Source organism: Haliotis rubra, unplaced genomic scaffold, assembly GCF_003918875.1.
Source record: "Haliotis rubra isolate DU_JTF1 unplaced genomic scaffold, ASM391887v1 Scf1054, whole genome shotgun sequence".
Lineage (NCBI taxonomy): Eukaryota > Metazoa > Mollusca > Gastropoda > Lepetellida > Haliotidae > Haliotis > Haliotis rubra.
Genome location: NW_025764953.1, coordinates 6,176 through 14,929, shown reverse-complemented (window position 1 = coordinate 14,929; position 8,754 = coordinate 6,176). Strand labels below are relative to the sequence as shown.

At 43.9% G+C, this 8,754-nt stretch overlaps 1 long non-coding RNA gene across 1 annotated transcript; it reads left to right on the top strand.

Annotated features, from left to right (window-relative positions):
* Positions 1 to 5,346: 5,346 nt before the first annotated feature.
* LOC124276916 lies at positions 5,347 to 7,418 on the top strand. The gene is made up of 2 exons (XR_006898690.1): positions 5,347 to 5,465; positions 7,284 to 7,418. It is a non-coding gene; the product is annotated as an uncharacterized LOC124276916 (long non-coding RNA).
* The last annotated feature ends 1,336 nt before the right edge of the window (positions 7,419 to 8,754 follow it).

The window sequence follows — 8,754 nt, the reverse complement described above, 5'->3', positions numbered from 1 at the left end:
ACATCCTGAAGCGATACAGTCACTGTGTGGTACACGTGTATAGGAGGACATCCTGAAGCGATACAGTCACTGTGTGGTACACGTATAGGAGGACATCCTGAAGCGATACAGTCACTGTGTGGTACACGTGTATAGGAGGACATCCTGAAGCGATACAGTCACTGTGTGGTACACGTGTATAGGAGAACATCCTGAAGCGATACAGTCACTGTGTGGTACACGTGTATAGGAGGACATCCTGAAGCGATACAGTCACTGTGTGGTACACGTGTATAGGAGGACATCCTGAAGCGATACAGTCACTGTGTGGTACACGTGTATAGGAGGACATCCTGAAGCGATACAGTCACTGTGTGGTACACGTGTATAGGAGGACATCCTGAAGCGATACAGTCACTGTGTGGTACACGTGTATAGGAGGACATCCTGAAGCGATACAGTCACTGTGTGGTACACACGTGTATAGGAGGACATCCTGAAGCGATACAGTCACTGTGTGGTACACGTGTATAGGAGGACATCCTGAAGCGATACAGTCACTGTGTGGTACACGTGTATAGGAGGACATCCTGAAGCGATACAGTCACTGTGTGGTACACGTGTATAGGAGGACATCCTGAAGCGATACAGTCACTGTGTGGTACACGTGTATAGGAGGACATCCTGAAGCGATACAGTCACTGTGTGGTACACGTGTATAGGAGGACATCCTGAAGCGATACAGTCACTGTGTGGTACACGTGTATAGGAGGACATCCTGAAGCGATACAGTCACTGTGTGGTACACGTGTATAGGAGAACATCCTGAAGCGATACAGTCACTGTGTGGTACACGTGTATAGGAGGACATCCTGAAGCGATACAGTCACTGTGTGGTACACGTGGTATAGGAGAACATCCTGAAGCGATACAGTCACTGTGTGGTACACGTGTATAGGAGGACATCCTGAAGCGATACAGTCACTGTGTGGTACACGTGTATAGGAGGACATCCTGAAGCGATACAGTCACTGTGTGGTACACGTGTATAGGAGGACATCCTGAAGCGATACAGTCACTGTGTGGTACACGTGTATAGGAGGACATCCTGAAGCGATACAGTCACTGTGTGGTACACGTGTATAGGAGAACATCCTGAAGCGATACAGTCACTGTGTGGTACACGTGTATGGGAGGACATCCTGAAACGATACAGTCACTGTGTGGTACACGTGTATAGGAGGACATCCTGAAGTGATACAGTCACTGTGTGGTACACGGGTATAGGAGGAACATCCTGAAGTGATACAGTCACTGTGTGGTACACGTGTATAGGATGACATCCTGAAGCGATACAGTCACTGTGTGGTACACGGGTATAGGAGAACATCCTGAAGTGATACAGTCACTGTGTGGTACACGTGTATAGAGAGAACATCCTGAAGCGATACAGTCACTGTGTGGTACAGATGTATGGGAGGACATCCTGAAGCGATACAGTCACTGTGTGGTACACTCGTATAGGAGGACATCCTGAAGGGATACAGTCACTGTGGCTACACGTGTATAGGGGACATCCTGAAGCGATACAGTCACTGTGTGGTACACGGGTATAGGAGAACATCCTGAAGCGATACAGTCACTGTGTGGTACACGTGTATAGGAGGACATCCTGAAGCGATACAGTCACTGTGGGGTACACGTGTATAGGAGGACATCCTGAAGCGATACAGTCACTGTGTGGTACACGTTTATAGGAGGACAACCTGAAGCGATACAGTCACTGTGTGGTACACGTGTATAGGAAGACATCCTGATGCGATACAGTCACCGTCTGGTACACGTGTATAGGAGGACATCCTGAAGTGATACAGTCACTGTGTGGTACACGTGTATAGGAGAACATCCAGAAGCGATACAGTCACTGTGTGGTACACGTGTATAGGAGGACATCCTGAAGCGATACAGTCACTGTGTGGTACACGTGTATAGGAGGACATCCTGAAGTGATACAGTCACTGTGTCGTACACGTGTATAGGAGAACATCCTGAAGCGATACAGTCACTGTGTGGTACACGTGTATAGGAGGACATCCTGAAGCGATACAGTCACTGTGTGGTACACGTGTATAGGAGGACATCCTGAAGCGATACAGTCACTGTGTGGTACACGTGTATAGGAGGACATCCTGAAGCGATACAGTCACTGTGTGGTACACGTGTATAGGAGGACATCCTGAAGCGATACAGTCACTGTGTGGTACACGCTAAAGCATTCACTTCTAGACACTGTCCCGGAAACGCCCAGCCTGGTGAGTATTGGGTGGCCACAATGTCTGCGTGATATGGATGATGACATAATGATTATGTATGATCATTCCACTCTTGGCTCAAGACTTTGTGTGTGTGCAATTCTCTCACTGTTTGTTGTTTCCCTTCCTGGCTCGTGACGTAGTGTCTTAATGGGTAATGAATGAATAATGCCTCAACTGGGAACCAGCACACACCTCTCCACACCCCACACACCCAACCCCACCGTTAAGTCCCGTTTCGTTTTGTTGTCATTATGTAATCGGTAGTCTGCCATGCAGACCCTGAAACAAGTAAACCCAATGTAGCCCATGCAAGGTAGAATGTGTGGCAAGTCTATATTACCAGTTTCAAGGTCTGTACAAATATGCTGAATTCACAAGTGAAGACAGAGCCTGTAATTATGAGTTAATGTCAAGCTTGTCATCTGTGTTTAGTATTAGTACATGGTGAGGGTTCCCAAACCACTCCCCAAGACTCAGGAGTCAAGACCTTCTGTTCCTTCGCTGTCCCCGACTCTATAGTGCTCCGACAACAGGTGTAATTACATTGAAGACAGAGTGATATAGAAAGTCTCTATATTCTTCAGCTGTTTCATTCTTTCTCTGGTATAGGGCGGTGGGGTAGCTAGTGATTAAAGCGTTCGCTCGTCACACGGAAGATCCGGGTTCGATTCCCCTCATGGATACAATGTGTGAAGCCCATTTCTGGTGTCTCCGCCGTGATATTGCTGGAATATTGCTAAAAGCGGTGTAAAACCAAAACTTACTCACTCCTTCTCAGGTAAGAAGTGGGAGTGATAATTAAACGAAAATTGCAGTTAAGGGTCTTTGGAGAGAGGAACTGGGCGCAGTAGGTATTTCTGTCACACACACTTTTACTGGCATGTCAGTGATTGGTGATAAGAATCTGTAATTGTGTTGTGAAATTCCAAACAATTATAGCCAATTATAGCCCTGCAGATTTGTTTTGTCTCTGAAAAAGAAGAACGTCTTTATGACCATAATTTAGAAAACCATTAATTGTAGCAAAACAACAACTGGTTACATTGTCTGTTGTAATGTCAGGTATTTCCACCTTACCTGAGTCCAGTAGCTGCAATATTATTCACACATGGTCTTTTCAAATATCTTTGATGGCTTTGTTTGTTATTTTGGCATTCTGGGTGTCAGTGGGTTGGGTTTTACTCCGCTTTTAACAATATTCCAGCAATATCACGGTGGGGACACCAGAACTGGGCTTCACACATTGTAACCGTGTGGGGAATCGAACATGTCACAAGCGATAGCTATCCGCACAGGGCTTCCCCACCGCCCCTCATATGGAAACAACCGTGTTTGAGGTTGTCTTCATGCAGTAACCCATGCTTGTCGTAAGATGCGACTAACGGATTGGGTGGTCAGTCTCGCTGACTTGTTGACACAGGTCATCGTATCCCAATTGCGTAAATCGATGCTCATGCTGTTGATCACTGGAATATGCAGACTCGATTGTTTACAGACCTTCGCAATATAAGAAAGTAAGAATTATTACTTAATCCCTGTTCATGTATATAAGTCTGTTCTGTGCTGTAGTACTTCACTCTTGCTTGACAACGGTATAAGAATCGATACCGAAACGTCGCATCATATATAATAAAGAAGTTGTTATCCATAAACTTTCTTACTTTCTTATTAGTCACCAACTTCAAAATGCCAATCAAACATATCGCTGCCATATAGCTGGAATATTGCTGAGTGTGGCGTTAAACAACAAACCGACCAAACTGATAATTAGGTAAGTGAGTGAGAGTGTTAGGTTTTAAGCCGCTTTCAGCAATATTCCAGCATTATCACTGCGGGGACACTCAACATTAGCTTCACATATTTTACCCATGCCGGGAATCGAACCCTGGTCTTCCGCGTGACAAACGAACGCTTTAACCACTTGGCAACCCTACAGGTGTATGTGACATGGGTGCCAAATAATAATTCGACGTGTTTTGCTTGACATTTAAATATGGCAGTAAAGGGAGAGAACCACGCGTTTCTAACCTCACAATCCGAGTAACGCGGTGTTAAAGCTCAGATGACAATTAGAATAATGGGGGTTATTATCTTTCTCATGCATCATCGTGTTTGGCATCATAATTCGCAGTTGGAAGGGAACATGTTCACAGGACCATACACTGATCCGTGGCACCAAGAGGGTTAACGCCACGCTCACCAATATTTCAGTACAATGGCGGCGATGTCAATAATGATAATAATAATCTGATCCAGGAATCCAACGAATGTCATAATGTGTCTGGACTCTACCAAGTCAGGGTGGCTGACCATGCGATCCCGTTAGTTGCCTCTTACAACAGGCCGGGGTTCCAGAAAACGCCCAAACCTGAAAACAAACAATTCAAGAAAGGTAAAAGACCAAGAGCGTTGTAAAGTGAGATCTTAATGCTGATACAGGTGATCTTAACTCCTATGCCTTATCCTAAACTACAGCACAGGGACAGCATAGAGACTCACCAGACATCGTCAGCATCGTGCTTGCATTTACTTCGCGAGGTGCCTATTATGCTTGGAACCAATTCACTTTGCCCTCACGTTTCACCCATAACATCTCATACAATGGCTAAGTGTTTGTAACTTACAATCGACTACAGTGAATGATTCTATTTGATTCGTTGTGTTTGAAATATACTTAAAATCTCATGTATCAGATTATGTTTGCAGTTAGACTTTGATGCTGCTTCGTCTCTTGTCTGACTAACATAGTGAAGATCCGGATTAGAATTGATCTTCAGTAACCCATGCTTGTCGTAAGAGGCGACTAACGGGATCGGGGGACCATCTCGATGACTTGGTTTACACATGTCATCGTGTCAAAATGCTCATGCTGTTGATCACTGGATTGTCTGGTCCAGACTCGATATTTACAGACCGCCGCCACATAGCTGGAATATTGCTGAGTGCTGCGTAAAACTGACATGCGCAGGGTACGGATGAAACCAGTCGTCAGCGTCACGTAATGCTATGACGATCTCGCGAGATTAATGACGTCGCTATGACGACAGTTTCACTTCTGATGCCGCCATTTTGACGCTATCATACCTCTGTGCTATTACTGAATTTCTGCTGACATTTGCCTCACGATCTGTTCATCACCAGTTATTGTCACTATGAACTCCTACACCCAAGGTATTTCTTTATGTCTACACTACTTATTGTTGCCTTTTTGCTTGCCTTTATGACTCATTTTACTTTATTCATCCTGATGTAGGGAAACTAAGAAACTTCCAGAACATCCTGCCAGCTGCCATCAAATACTGACTTCTCCTAGAATCTTTCTCACATTAACTGAGGCCTCTCAACCATTCAGAGTGTTTTACATACAGCAGGAATACAACGTCCGCTTCACACAATTGTATAATAATGAGCAGTTTACTCTCATAACTGGTGGTTATTGAGGTTTTATTGTATGGATACCCATGTCGATATTCTGCAGGTTTCGCAGGGCTTGAACAAACCTGAAATTTGGAAATGCCTAATTGACAGTGATTTGCCCTAAAAAAGGCCCCATATTTAGCAAAACGTGTCAACTTTTAATAAACTACTGATACAAACGTGTTAAATAATCTCCATCGCGAAGCAAAACTTTCCCAGTACAGGGATGTAACTAAGAGTTATTTCCCTCTTATGGTCGTTCCGCATTTGACCAACCTTGAGTGTCTTCAACTTCTTATGTCTTATGGGTTTCTGTAGTTCCTTCAATTTATTGACTGGGTCTTGGCCCCTAAAAGGCCATAACTTCGATTGTTCAAAACTGTATGAACCCTGTTCTGTTTTCTACAGCTGTCCTGGTACATTGCCAGTCTTGACAGGACTGCACAGATAAGGAATATAGCCGGCATGTTGATAAGGATATGAACATGGGTGTCCCAATTCCGGATGTCTGAGGCGCGCACACTATAATGACTAGGTCATCTCACCGACCCCGCTAGGTTAAAGGGGAAGTGTACACGAATAAATCACATTTATTCTTATGCGAATCAAAGTGAACTGTTTTAATTAGTTAATACCTATGTTTGAAAATATACACTCATTTTTCTTACAATGTAAGTATAACCCTCAAAATAAGTGACTAGGTCATCTCATCGACCCCTGCTAGGTTAAGCAATGCCACTGCACTTCTACGACAAATCCCGTGGTCACCCGTTCATCTATCAGATCTATAACTGTACTACAATCTGAGTAGTTGGTCCTATGTCCTTGATGCCCTCTGCTACGTGTTAGTGAGTGAGTGTGGTTTGTCCCCGCTTTTAGAGTCAGATATTGGTACCATACCAGGACGATGGGTACGAATACAATACTGACAGTGGCCGACACTGTAGTGTCCCTTGAATATGCATATGTCTGTGTGTGAGTAAATATATTGCAGTGATGATTGGACCAGTGAAAACATCACTTGCCTGCCTCAGCAACTACTCATCATGGCCATGACGTCAGAGCAGGGTGGCGGTGAAAGCTGTCGTCTACCCTGCAGTCTTTAAATAGATTTTGTCCATGGGGTTCTTAAGTTGTATTTCTGCATGATTCCGTTTTGTGGAGGTAGTGGCGGTACTGGACACCACGTTAATCAAGATCTCCATGCGAAACCCCAAACCATTAGGTGAAAAGTAACAATATTAGAAGTCAATTGTGATACGTACATTCACGCACTGCTCCATCAACATGCCAATAGTTGTATCTATATTGGATTATACCTGTGTCAAAATGTGCATTAAATGTATAAACGTAAAAAATTAGGCGATCTTTTTCAAATATTCCCAGAGATTCCAAAGAGAGACCATTGAAGGGACAATGTTCATAGTACGTTGCATGCAATGAATAAAGCAGGACTCAAGAAATCCTATATTTGGAGTGACAGTGTTTCATAGACACGTATGATATAGTCGGGAACATGCAATGGACCTTGCTTTGATCAGAGATTTTGATGAGTTACTTATCTGTTCACAGGTTGAAGATAGGCAGCCCTCTTCTCCCAGAGAGTTATATCGCAGATCAGCCATCGTCAAAGCGAACCTCTCCAGTTCATGTATCGTGCCTGTCGTGAACATGTATCACTGAAATGCAATAAAATATGTGGAAACGAAACTGATGTGTTTCTGTATAGCTCAGTATAAAATGTTTTGGTGTAACTACCACTTGTGTGAGTGGAGTGAATGTGGGTCAATCCCCTTTGTCTGTGTGTCGGTTTGTGAGCATCGTCTGTTTGGAAATCCTGAAGTGATGCAGTCGTTGACACGTACGGGTATGGTACTGTCACTCCTTCAGGGGGCCCAAAGGATTCACTAGTGACACTGCCACGGAAACATCGAGTTTTCCCACTTTTCATCCTCCCCGGTCTAATAAGGATTGGATGATCACAATGTCTGCGTGATACACCCACCGTTAAGTCCCGTTTCGTTTTTGTCATTATGTAAAGGTAGTCTGCCATGCAGACCCTGAGACAAATAAACAAAAGGGTAGCCCATACAAGGTAGAATGCGTGGCAAGTCCATATTATCAGTTTCAGGGTCTGTACAAATCTGCTGAATTCACAAGTGAAGACAGAGCCTGTAATTATGAGTTAATGTCAAGTTGTCATCTGTGTTTAGTATTGGTACATGGGGAGTCCCAAACCACTCCCCAAGACTCAGGAGTCAAGACTTTCTGTTCCTTCGCTGTCCCCGACTCTATAGTGCTCCGACAACAGGTGTAATTACATTGAAGACAGAGTGATATAGAAAGTCTCTATATTCTTCAGCTGTTTCATTCTTTCTCTGGTATAGGGGCGGTGGGGTAGCTTATTGATTAAAGCGTTCGCTCGCCACTCCGAAGACCAGGTTCGATTCCCCACATGGGTACAATGTGTGAAGCCCATTTCTGGTGTCTCCCGCCGTGATATTGCTGGAATATTGCTAAAAGCGGTGTAAAACCAAAACTTACTCCTTCTCAGGTAAGAAGTGGGAGTGATAATTAAACGAAATTGCAGTTAAGGGTCTTTGAAGAGGAACTGGGCGCAGTAGGTATTTCTGCCACACGAACATTTACTGGCATGTCAGTGATGGGTGATAAGAATCTGTAATTGTGTTGTGAAATTCCAAACAATTATAGCCAATTATAGCCCTGCAGATTTGTTTTGTCTCTGAAAAGAAAGAACGTCTTTATGACCATAATTTAGAAACCATTAATTGGAGCAAAACAAAAACTGGTTACATTGTCTGTTGTAATGTCAGGTATTTCCACCTTACCTGAGTCCAATAGCTGCAATATTATTCACTCATGGTCTTTTTCAAATATATTTTGATGGCTTTGTTTGTTTTTGGCATTCTGGGTGTCAGTGGGTTGGGTTTTACTCCGCTTTTAACAATATTCCAGCAATACCACGGTTGGGGGACACCAGACCTGGGCTTCACATTGTAACCGTGTGGGGAATCGAACATGT